The following is a 13,512-nucleotide window of genomic DNA, read 5'->3' on the forward strand; positions in this document are numbered from 1 at the left end:
ATAACCTCTGGTTTTATTTCAGAAAGGTCAACAGAGAGCTGAGCCTGAGCAAACACAGCAGAGGCCTGACTGTAGTCACAAACAGCTGTGTGGCTCACAGCAAAACTAAGTCTATTTGGGAAGGTAAAAGTACATCCTCTCCTCCTTCACAATAACAAAGACTGCAGACTGGGGGCATGCTGATTATTTTTAAAGCTCATCTGGAACAACAAATGGCTCTTCTTTACTCATTTTGCTCTTTAGTGTATGATGGGTGAAACGGTTTGGAAAGGTTATTCCCTCAGACTGAATGTTGGGATACATGACCAGCTGGCTTACAGGACATAACAGTCGAACTGGAGTTATTTTCCCCAACAAAGCAGTTGAACTGAATACAAAAAGTAATCAATTCAATTCTGTTCAGTTCATTTATATACCGCCAATTCAGAACAAATGTTGCCAGTTCAGTCATACATTTACAGCAATTCAAGCTAGTCATCAAGTAGGACATTAAGTATTTTGAAAGGTTCCTCTTATAAATCAACCAGTTTAACTGGATTTACAGCTGCAGTTTAGTACATGCTGGTTTGGAAACCATCCAGAAAAGTTCAAACCTGGGCTGCTTCATCCATTCATTGATTTAAAAAGTAAACTGAAACAGGCAGGAGTTTCATGTGTTAACCCAGACATTAGAGCCGCTGTCTTGGTCCAGATGGTATTTTTTCATCCCTCCAACCGTTTCTACTGTAATCCACATGAATCTACAGGAGAAAATTGAATTCCCAGGACAGAGTGCTCCTGTGTGTTTCCACAGAAGGTCTTAAGTACACATACATCAAGTTTATCTAAAAGCAATCAAGAAGCCACACACTGAGTAAAAAAACAGAAAAAATTTTTTAAATATATATATATATATTGTAGGAGGGGGCACTGTGGGTATGCAAGTCAAGTTAAAAATTCTGGTTGCAGCATAGATGAACGATATTCTAAAACAAATCAGAATATACTGATCCCCAAGAATACACACTCATGGCCTCATCACATTAATGTGTGTCTTCAATGGCAAAGCAAAAGCCACAGGAAAAAAAAGAGACGTAACTAAATACAAACACCATTTGATCACCAAACAAGCCAGGCTGCGACAAAACTTTCAGAAGAATAGACATGTGGCAGCAAATGTGCACCACTGCTGCAAAAGGTATGGTAACATTTTGTAAACTGCATATAGATCAAATATTCAGCACATTATGAGTCACCAAGCTCATCCCTCCATCGAAAATACAATACAATTTTTTTTTTTTTACATTTCAGTACTTTGGTTAAAGTTGCAGTACGTAACTTTTATAAACATACATACATGTATATATACTTGTTGAAAGTGTCTGTATGTCGTGACAGTATAACATAAGTCAAATATTCAGTGAAAAAAATCAAGCTTCTCTGCCTCCTCCCAGGTGGCCCTATTGCTACCTGCAGAAATACACAGCTCAGTCAGAAACAGCCAATCAGAGCCAGGAGGAGGGCCTTAGTGCTGTCAGTCACTCTCATGTACTGCTCATCCTCCTGGAAACACAGCAATTGCAAAATGTTTTTTTTTTTTTTTTTACATTAGCAGAATATTAAACTTTTGCACACATTTGTAATGGAAATGCAGCAAGTATGTTCTTTCACCAACATCAGCACATTTACGTTTTAGTTTAAAGTTATCTGCTATGTTTGTAGGGGGGAGGACTGAATTTTCAAACCTTAGGTTGCTGATTTATAGCTGTTACACTGAGAGGTGTGGTGTGGAAGGAAAAAAACTCCTCAAAGTTGGCTGTAACATAAACAAAGGTGGTTTATTAGGCCTCCTTCAGCACAGCATGGCTCACAGACAAGACAAAACGACATCTTCTCAAGCTTTCTTTCCCCCTTTTGGCTCAGCCAACAGTCCTCTTATATACTGTTGTCCCCACCTTCTCCATTAACTGCCCAGCCAATCAAAGTCCGGCAAACATGGGCCTTTCTATAAAAGAGCTGGGTTTGAGGCGGGCCTCCTCTTTGATAGGTTCCAAGATGGCCGCTACAAGGACACACCCAAAAGGTAACAAACATTTCACAAACAAAAGGATCACATACACATTCTAGAATTTAAATGTTACAGAAAATATTATTGCTTCTTAACAATAGCACACAACAAAATCAGAAACTATGTTAACACCATGTAAAGATGGTGTTAACATAAAAACATGACCAAGGTCTGATGATTAGTGCTTGCCTGCTTGGCGGTTGCATCATCTCATCTTGTATTGAGTCGATATGATTTATCACTGAGTGTGCGTTCAGACCGGCACTACTGATACCTCTTCTCTGTGTGAACCGCTAAGCAAAGGCAGGATTCAATTTCACGGTTGAGCAGTGTTCAAGACTGAGGGACATTTCTGTGATTGTAGCCATGTGTGATCAGTGTTATGGGAAAGATGATGTCATCACCACCAATGGTTATGGTTTATGTCTACTGATATCCTAATGTGGCATGTATAGATTGCACCAGGTAGCTCAAGCTCCTATTAAACTGACTTATAATAAGTCTAACACATTTTGTTTTTTAGTTGAAAGTTGGTTTTCAGATTAAAAACATTGATAAAAGAGGAGGGATGTTGTGATGACTTCCTGAAGGCGGAGTTTCAGAAAGAGCAGGAATTTCTTAAAGAGACATGGGCCCAATTTCAAGGCGCTAAATAATGAAGTCAAATTTTTTTAAGACAAATTATATGTATATGTACAGTATTTTTTATAACAACTGAAGGTAACATAAATAGTTGATTGTGCTATAAAACTGCACTTTGTGCCAGGAAATGACATAATATTGCCTCCTTTAACATCGGCTAATGTAGCCTTCAAAAACTAAAGGGTCGCGTTCACCAGCAGATGTTTTAGGGTGTGTGTGAAAGGCTCAAAGAGGTAAAAACCATAAAAAGTTCAAATGCATCTTTATTTTAAGAACACAGCAGCCAGGCTGGGTTTTAAACCACAGGCTGCTCTTAAACTTTTTGAAACCCGTCAGTGAAAAGGAGCACCATAGTTGGTTTATGTCAGAATCTAATAACGTAGAACATAATTAGTCGAGTCTCGTCTCATTCTTGCTGTTCTCAGGAGAATCCAACAGCGTGGTGTTGCACGACGATCAAACAATTGACCCTGCAAGCATTCATTCAGCGCTCCATCCCCCGGGACTCGGCCTCGTGAAGAATCTATTTCAGTGCTGCAATGTTTTCCAAAAAGCAGGCAACCTGACCCCGCTTCATTTGTTGAAGCCATGGTACAAACACAGACAAGGGTATTACACGGTCTTTAAATGGGGGGGCCTCTGATTGCAAACTCATGATGGAGTCCATCAGTCGGTCACAGTACTGAAACATGTTGTTGGAATTTAATCGTATTTAATGTGTGTTTAATATTCTCCTTCAGTAGAAAAGATTACAGCTACAATAAAGTCATTGTCGTTTACCTGCATCTTCTCTCCTGTGCTCCTTGTCCCAGTTAAACCATAAAACGTTTGTGATGAGGCTGATACTGGTTTATGAAACTGGGTTGCATAGGTTTGCACGAGGTGATATTTGGCATGTGCGTCACATTGTTGGCTGTCTGCGTCACCTGAGCCGACTGAGAAAAAGGATTTTCTCAGTTTTACTTGCCACCTCTGAGCACCTCTGTGAGAACTCACGCAGAGCCGTATTTCCGTGCAGTTGCTCCACAATGAAACTTTTAAATTGAACCGTGAGTCTGAATAGATGCAAAAAGTAAACAATTTTATGCTTCATCTTATACATCACACTGTACGGCCCACCATAACGACGGTGTGTGAAGAGAGGAGGCAGGAGGCAAAGCAGAACCCGTAAATGAAAATGCCAAATTGAGTTTGATGTTGTGTGTCCTGCTTGAATTTGCTGACAGTAGAGAGGAAGTTTTACCTCGTTTAGGAGATGAGAACTTTTTCACAAAGAGCAGAGGAAATACTGAGCTTATCTCTCAAGTGTAGGAAAATGATAAAAGTTACTACTCATTACATACTTTGTCTCAAAGAGGCAGAATTATGTATTTTCCAGGAACATAGTGTCATTTATAGCATAATCAAGTAATGCTATAATCAGGTTTTAACAACTGTAAGCCTCAGTTGTTAAAAAATGCTGTACATACCAAACATGACTTAAATGAAATTTTACTTTAATTACTTTAATTTAATGCCTTGAAATTGGGCCTCTGTCTCTTTAAAAACTCTTGCTCTTTCTGAAAGTGTTTCCATGTTGTGAAACTCTTCACAACATGGCTCCTCTTTTAACCTTTTAACAAAGTTTTCCACCAGTGTTGCACCGACTATAATGAGCTCAGCAGATGTGAAAAAAGAACAATCACTTCAGTCCAATGATACAGACAGATTTCAAGTCAATTACAAACAATCCAAGTGATCCTAGAGATCAAACAGCGCAGCCAAGATCAGTTGATTACTCAATGTCCAGCACCTCCAGTTCTTCAGGATTCCATGATCGTGGAAATTCACACAAATTTCCACGATTGTGGAAATCGATTTTTAAATCAAACATTTAAAAAATGTTCAAACGTATTTTAAATGTTTTAATTTGTTGGAGTTTTAATGAATTTTGAAAATTATTCCAGAGGCAAAGTGCTTTAATTCAACCAAGTACGGTAAATGAGTCTGCAAACTTACCAAAGGTGTAATATCTAATGCGGCCTTTTGAGTAAAATTGTTGTTGAAACAACAGAAAATTCAGTTCGGTTACATCTATTGATTGATCCGATAGAGAAAAACAGCTGAACTGACTTAAAACGTTTCTTTTTTTAAACACAGGCGTAAATGTGCTGAATTACAAATATAAATATATTTGATAACTCTGCACCAGTACAGCACACTTACATACACCAACAGCTTCACAAATTTGATCACAAATGTAAAAACAACACAACTTTAATTGTTCAGTACCAAATCAAGCTGGTATTAACAGCCAAGATAAAATAAATAACAAAGAAACTGAAACAAACAAAAACAATAAGTTGACTACGTTGGTCACATATTTAAAAAATGAACTGCACCAAACCTTCATTCAAACGGTTCAGAAAGTGCAATTAGGAAAACCAATAATAAAGCATGACGTCGCTCAGAGCACAAAGCAAAGAATTAGACTATGGCTAGGGCACATTGTCATGATGCCCATCCTAGAATGTTTTTCAAGACCGATGCAGATTTTCATATCGGATCGGCGCATCTCTAGTTAAGTCCAATAAAAGCTGATTCTTGTGGGGATTTTCCTGCCACATCCTGGGTCCTGCTGGGCCTGGAATGACGACTACAGTACCAAATAAAGCATAAACTACATGACTTGAATGAAATATACTCTTAATAATTGGTTTACCTCAATTGAAGTATACACTTTCTACAAAATTTAAATGCTTGAGTTTCTCTTTGCAACTCAAGCATTCAACTCATATTTACATCATATTTACTCGCAAATATGATGCGAGTAAAATCAGCAGCTTGAGGACTGGTTTAGCTCAGATCCATAGTGACGCATCTTCAGGCTGAATGTTCTCATTTCTGTGTGATCCTGTTGGGAATAAGCGTTGACTGGTTCAAAGGAAGTCCAGCCTCTATTATTCAGGAACCCTCTGAAGTTAAGACGAACCATGCAGTGAAACATTGTTAGGTGTGGATGAGGTTCACTCTCTGCTCCTGACTGTATGAACAGGCTTGATCTAAGCTGATCTTTACTGACTCATTTTGTGGAAGCTGGATGAAAACTCCACTACCACACCAAGCTTCCTGCAGCGGGTGGCCAGTCAAACAGACGCTGCCCACTCTACATTCTCACCTTCCTGTCATTGTACATCCTCGTTTTCATTACCTTTGGCGACGTTGTGGCATGTTTAGGTCCAGCTGTTGTTTGGGCGTCCAGTCTAAGAGCGAAACATCCGTAGATGTGTGAAGTCTGTGTTATGACAAGATTCTAGAACCTAGAGTTGTGAATCTGATTCACAAAGAAAGTTCACACACAGACAGCAAGGAAAGATCACTTCTGTTTCTTTTTTATCAACAGATTTTATTCACTTCTGAACCACTGAGGATTGGACACTAGGAGGTCGGTCATGTGAAGTGAGAACACTTTGCAGCTGCTGCAGGGTGCTTACAACGCTATGTGCTAACCTTCTAATTTCCGTGTTTGGCCTTTTTTTCTTGAGGAGAGCTTTAAATGTGTAAGCTTTAAATCTTCAGATGTTCTTCGCTCCTCTCAGCTCGTTCAAATAGAGGGCACGAGTCTGGATCTCCGCCTCCTGTTATTCGGCTGCTGTTTATTTTCAATCTCGCATTTCAGATATCAAAGTCTTTTGCAATTTCTCCGACATCTGCTCCATTTGTAACCTCGAATCCCAGATTGTTTTGCCTGCTGATTCTGACCTCGTCCCCCTTGTTTCTGTAACGCAGTCTTTGTACTCAGCTACTTTAAATTCTTCACACCCTCGACGTCCTTTCGAGTTGCTCTCAATTGATGCTTCTTGTTGGGAGACATATTGAATATATTTCAGCATCAAATGGGGGGAAGAAAACAGAAATTGAACTTTTGATAGTTGCACAGAAGTGATGAAAATTCTATGCAAGATTAAGAACATATGAATCTTCACAGATTAATATGTTGTATTGAGCAATATTTGAGGAAAGGTACAAACGGGGCAGGCAAACAGAGAGAGAGTTATATATATATATATACATACATACACACACACACACCCACCCACCCACCCACACACACACACACATATATATATATATACAGTATATGTATATAAACTAACAAAAAAGTTAAGTTCTTTCCACGGACATCTTTTCCCTCCTTAGGAACCTATTTTGACAGTTTTAAAGTAATTTTGTTGTTGAAGCTGATCAATCAATATTGGAATCAGTGTGTATCTCACACCAGGTTTCAGTATTAAGGTTATCATTTACATTTTTATTTATTTTCATGCCATCAAATACAACAAACTGATCTTTGAAGTCAAACATACTATTGAGTGTTGAGAGCTGGGAGTACATTGTAGTTTTCTTTTCTGATTTTGATTTATAATATATTTGCAGAAATAAAGATGAAGCTTTTGTCAGTTTGCTATGAAGTTCTAAGTGCTCCTGCTGTGAATCTGCTTGACGTCATAGGCTTTACAGATTTCGCATCGAAACTGGAGGAAAATGTATTTAGTTTATGTAGAATTGGGGCTGTGACGAGACTAAATGTGGGAAAAGTGAAGAGGTGTGAGGTACTTTGAGGATGCTGTTACAAAACAGAATAAATCACAGCCACCAAAACATTCTGACCTGACACTGCAGCTAATGCTGCGCTGAACAATAATACGTCCAGATAGCTGGGAGTGGGAGCCTGACTGTGTTTATCGGTGCAGTGGTCCACTGAGCCCTCCGTTAACCTTTATACACCCGGAGGCTCCATGTTCTGGCTTCTGTAATCAACTTAACCTGCTCCCATTTTTAGATGTTACACAGGGCATTCGGTGGAGAGCGCCTGAAGCGTTGTCTGTAATTCCTGTCTGCTGCAGGAAAGTAGCAGAGATCAAGATCACAGATGAAGAGATACAGTAAGTTTAATGTGATTTCTAAGGTGAATCTCTAAGATGAATTTCCAAGGCCTTCTCTGAAGCACAGTTAATGTCCCAAATCATAAACGGCAAGGCTGGGAATCGATAAGAACCTCACAATTCAAATTTTAATTCAATATTGATTTAAGTACTTTAAATACTTAAATACTTAGTAGTATATCAATAATTAATTGGAGTACCTATTAAGAATTTTATGTATTACTTGTCCGTGTAAACAATACAAATTATTTTACAGTGCATGCATTCACATTTTTGAGCAGTAAAATATCTGAAAATAAAAAAAATAGCTCACTAACACTTGTGCTCAATATGTTAAAACATGACTGTATTAAAATTGAGGTAAAGTGCACGTAAATGTGAATAATATCCTATGTGGAAACTGAGATAATTCACATATGTAATTTTTTTTAAACCATTAGTTTTTTACGCATGTTTAAACAATATTGTGATTCTGAGTCACACTCCTCACCAGTAGATGGTGGTAATGCATCGTAGTTAACTGTTTGACAACCTCAAATAAACTCAAGAAGAAGAAGAAGTTGATCTCCACATCTAGGAGTCTTTTTGACACAGAGCTGATCTGCTGCGCAGGATTATCTATTAAGGCCATTTTAAGAGTCATCCAAATAATCGACACGTCCTTAAGATTGTTGGAACTGAACAGTGGAGGTTTTAAAAGACACAAGTTCACCTTCCGCCAGGACAACGACCCTTAACTCAAAATCAACAATCAGCGGCGGGAAGCAGCATGCAAATTGGACTTATGATGAACAACTTTCATTCATCACACCCATGTCATCAGCTATGTCTGTCCATATTCCAGTGTCAGTGATAAAATGCTCTCTTCTCTCAAGAATGCAAGTTCCATGATGTCTGTGTGGAGAGATGGGGTCACGGTGCAAGCAGAGGGAAAGATGGCTGTCTGTAAACAATCAACCCAGCAGCCCCCCAGCGATCTCAGACAAACCTTCACATAGTTGGAAAATAATAATAATAATAAAAAAAGGTTCTTGTGTTTTTCTGAGTGGGAGGTTGTGCTGTGGATTAGGAGCCATAATGAATTGTTTTTGTGTGTTTCTATAGAGTCTCAGTGTTTGCTCAGGTGGCTGGATGTGACTGATGGAGCTGCATTTCTGACTGAAGAGCAGAAAGCACTCATATTTAATACATTTAGCTGGAAAAGTTTCACCTTGTGTTCCAGCAAGTTGTTTAAAAATGGCTGTTTTTTGTGTTTGTGTGTTTCAATAAAACTAAAGAAGCGTTACTCCTCTGCTTCTGTGTAAGCCTGCGCTGTAAATACCTGTTGCAATGTGTGATGTGGTTTTGTGAATAAACACATTTCAGGAGAGCGCAAGAGACAACAATTCATCTTCCTTTTGATTTGATCTGGAGATCCATTTAAAGTCTCCACAGGAAAGAGATGACGTGGCATGTGGGCCACTTCCAGCTCTTCAGTGGCGTTTAAAGGAAACCTGACTAAGTTCTTGTTAAAGCAGATTTCAACCTGCTGCTTATCTGTTGGAAAACTGAGTCATGCTTCTTGTCTCTGCACTGATTAGAGACAACATGCGACGCCGTGAATTATGTTTGTCGCGTGTACTCCTGTACAAAGCTGATTTGTTTTTTGTTTTTTTCCAGGGATAGACTGGATCTTTTGAGATGAGCTTGTGAGAAGTTGTCAGAAATAGTTCCCTCACCTGCAGCAGACATGCCAGGTCGCTGTCACGATCGTCATTGTCTGCGTTTCCGCTAACCATGGAATTGCTCAAATTGAGTTTACGAAAAATGAATTTGCTTAATGGAAACACGCCAATTTTGAAAGGCGGTTCGCCCAGGGCGCCGGAGAGCCTAGAACCGCCTCTGCTGTCTGCTGATTGCTGACTGATGCCTCCTGTACCGATTCCTGCCCTAAATTCACTCAGAGTGATTGTGTGTCGTCAGCCCCTGACTTGTCTACATCCAATGCCTATAATTTTTAAAAAATATGTATTTGCTTATTGATCTGATGCAACATTCACAATATTTTGAGATGCAAAATTTTGGGATTTATTATCTGAAAGCCATAATCCACAAAAATGTATTTATAAAAAAAATTGTTTCACTTTCTGAAATGTGGATGAAAAAAACTGAAAATGTTCTATTATTTTGTTGTATTATTATTTTTATTTTTTTTAGCTGTGCTGATATATCCACAATGGTTCCTTTGCAAAGTTTAAAGCATCAGCCTTGCCTGTGTAACTTTGCCTCAGCCTGTCCCTGGGATAAAATCGTTTCTAATGCTGCCCATGTTGATGTCACTCTGATAGTCTTCAGCTCCATCTTCTGTCTTTTTGTTCGCGCCGCCATCTTTACCCGCTCATCAAAGCACGTCCTGTAAGCCAGGCATCCTTTTTGTCACACCTTCCTCCTCACACTCATCTCCCCTCAGCACCTCTGCTGTTCACCGCCTTTAGTTGTTGACCACAGGTCCTTCATGGTCCGCTCTTTGCAGTTTCAGTGCTCCACACATTTCCTCTGACATGCCTTTACTGATTTTTAGTCAAGTTTTTTTTTTTCTTTCAGAGCACAGGTCCACCTCTCCAGGCTCTCTTCCATCTGCTCCCCGTCCTCGAAAACGTCCCACTCCACAATCCACACATCTCTGCTCAGCCCTCCATCTCTCTGCAAAGCCACTGTTTCTCTCTTGGCCGTGCATCATTAAAAAAAAAAGGGGAAAAAAAGATTTTCAAATTAAAAAATACATTTGCATTTGTGAGTGTCTTTGTTGCCTTGGGCACCCACCGCGCCACAAGCGAACAATTCACTCGACTTTTTTTTTTTTTTTTTTTTGAAGGGTACACTTCAGAAATCAATCAGTCTGACCAGGAAGCTACGACTCCGTTCCTTTTCCCCCAAATCCGAAAACTCCAAAGGCCGTTGCATTTGACAGATTACCAGCAGTCGAAGCAAAATGTGAGAAACTGAAAATACAGGCCTGATGGAGTCAGGCTTAGGATGAGACTCGGTTGTAAAAATTAATTTAGTTGTCTCTTGCGAGTAAAACATGACAACAACCGCATATTAAATAATAGTAACGTGGATGAAAATGAAAATAACAATCTGCTAATTACTTAGGGGTCCTACCGCATCCCCTAGTGCCGCCACTGCTTCTCCCAGTGTTCCCAGTGCTACCTACAGAAATATACCGCTGAGTCAGAAAGCGGAACCAGGAGGTTCCGCTTTCAATCAGAACCAGGAGGACCCGGTGGAAGTGGAGGAGCTTGATTTTTTTTTTTCACAGATTTTCTGCCTCATATTATACTGTCACCACATATTGACTAAAGCATAAATTGTTTTTTTATAAAACATATGTTATTTTACAAATGCCACTTTCAAGCCTCTCCAAGTCTTACCATGTTTTGATTTGTCTATTTTTAATGATTCTGACAAAATCGTGTGCCCAGCTACCTCTTTATTATTCAATATGTAATTCCACATCCTTTACAAAGAAGACACTCTGACTCTTGCTACTTTTAAATCACGGACTAAGTAGAACTTTTTAAATATTTCTCTCAACATGTTTGTTTTTATCTACAAACCTATTCTCCTACATTTTTTATTATTTGCTGTTTTCCGCCTTCCTTGTTGTCTTGTCAGATCGATCTTGTTTTCCATTGAACAATCTGAACTATTCCCCGCCTGTCTGCCGGCTGCTCCTAAACATGACATGATCATTCTATCTGTGAGTGGTAATAATGCGTGCCATGTAGAACGAAGTAGAGACGACTGCTGCTTCACCAGAACCATTACACACAGTCAGCAAGACACATGAGCGCTGCTAAAGACCAAATACGGCGAAAAACTTTCCATCATGCCGACAGGGTGAGTAAAGCCAGCTGTGCGACATGTTTTTGATTTCCTCTTCATTTGCTTTGAAAGCACAACCCATCTCTTCTCTACCGCGGCACATTAGGACAATTGTAGACAGAAAAAAAGGACGAGTACATTTCTGCCAAAAAAAAACAAGAAAATTCCTGAGCTCCATCCAAATGTTGAAAATTTGAAATGTTTTGAGTTTCAAATGTTGACAATTTTCAAATTTCCAAACTCAGACATTTTGAGATTAATCTCAGAAATTGACTTTTGGAAATTTTTAGATTTTTTTTTTTCTAGCTAATTTTTTGACTTTTCAAACTCAGATTTTTTTTTTTTTTCTGGAAAATTTCTCAAAAATTGTTTGGAGATTAATCTAAAAAAAATTGCTGTCCTTTTTTTTCTATCTACAATTACCCTAATACATTGTCATATGTCTCCTTCTCTGTGGAGTCTGTCTTGTAAAAAAAAAAAAATTGCTAGAAAATATTAGCATAATACTTTGTATTAACAGAAGTTATGAAATAAACGGGGAACTGAATGAGGAATAATTCAGAGAAGTAAAGACAAGAGACCCAGAAGAAGAAGCGAGAAAAGGGGGATGAATATTAGAAGGACATTTTTGTGAGAAGCAGACGGACAGCGGGTGGAGGGTTTGGTCAAGCGTGTTAACAGCGTGCTGCTGGTCAGTCACCGGTGGTAGGTAAACCAACACAGGACGTAAACAAACCTAAACTCTGGGAACTTGCAGAGCAGGTTGTTTCTAGAGCCAACACAGGAGCTTAGAGATGGCTTTCCCACCGGTCTTAATGAGGGAGCTGTCACTCTCATTAGCTGCAGTTCAGCGGAGGAGGGAGAGCAGTCAGAAAGGTCAGGTCACATATGAAATACCCAGAAACAATCCTGTTGGTTTTTCTCTTTCTCTCTTTTACTTCTTCTGAGAAGATTGACCATGTCTGGAGAACTTTCCAGAAATCTGTAAACCAAAGAACATCAATATAAGTTCAAATGGAAAATACAAAATAAAACTAGTCAGGTGAAAGTGAAAGAAAGCTCTTGCAGACATGTCTCACCAGATTGTCATCCAATGACTGAAAGACTTGGAATGACACGGCAACAACTTGGTCTGATGAGAGACTGCATCAAACACCTGGACATGTCACACAGTCTCACAGGGGGTTAGATCAGTCCTTCCCAAACTGTGGTCTAGGTCAGTGGTCCCCAACCACCGGCCGCGGTCCGGTACCGGGCCGCACAAGAAATAATGTGGTTACTTCCGGATCTTTTATTTTGAAAATCCTAAACCGGTTACGTCTTGCGCGTCAAAATTGAGCCAACTTGCAGCAGGATGAGTAACAAAACAACATCAGAGTACCCCCCCCCCCCCCCCCCCCCCCCCCCCCCCCCCCCCCCCGCCGCCACCCCACCGAACAACAGCATCGGACTCCATACTTACGACGCTTTCTTACTTCAGTTCCGTCTTATTTCAAGAGGAGTAGTACTAAGATTTTGTAAGATTTTGTGCTTTTGCAGTGCATGCTTTTGGTAAAAATTTGTAATTAAACTGACTCAAAATTCCTTCGGCGTGGCTTATGTGCTGCTGTTTGTGGATGGAAAAGCTGTAAAGCCAAAGGCACAATTATTCTGCAAGAATACCCACTGAAAGTCTGTTATGATGGAGTTAATTGTTCAGAACTTTTCCCCCCAGTGTCACAGGAGGAGAGCCTGTTGATCTGTGGCCCTCGGAGCTCTGACAAAATGGCAAAAAATGATGCTTTTGGAATAATAAGGAACCGGGGTGTAATTGGTATGTCACACACTGGTTCTCAGCGATTCGGCTCCCTGATCACATCGGCCTTGTGTCGACATTGTTGAGGTTTCCTCTAAACTCAGTTTTCCTTTTGCAGTTTCAGCTCTAATCTGGTGTCTCTGTGCAGTCGGCAAAAACAGTCACCCCACACACAGTTCTTCAGACTATATGAACATGCTGTCTACTCACAATGTTAAGAGAGTTAATGGAGGAGA

Source organism: Xiphophorus hellerii, chromosome 1 (assembly GCF_003331165.1).
Source record: "Xiphophorus hellerii strain 12219 chromosome 1, Xiphophorus_hellerii-4.1, whole genome shotgun sequence".
Classification (NCBI taxonomy): Eukaryota; Metazoa; Chordata; class Actinopteri; order Cyprinodontiformes; family Poeciliidae; genus Xiphophorus; species Xiphophorus hellerii.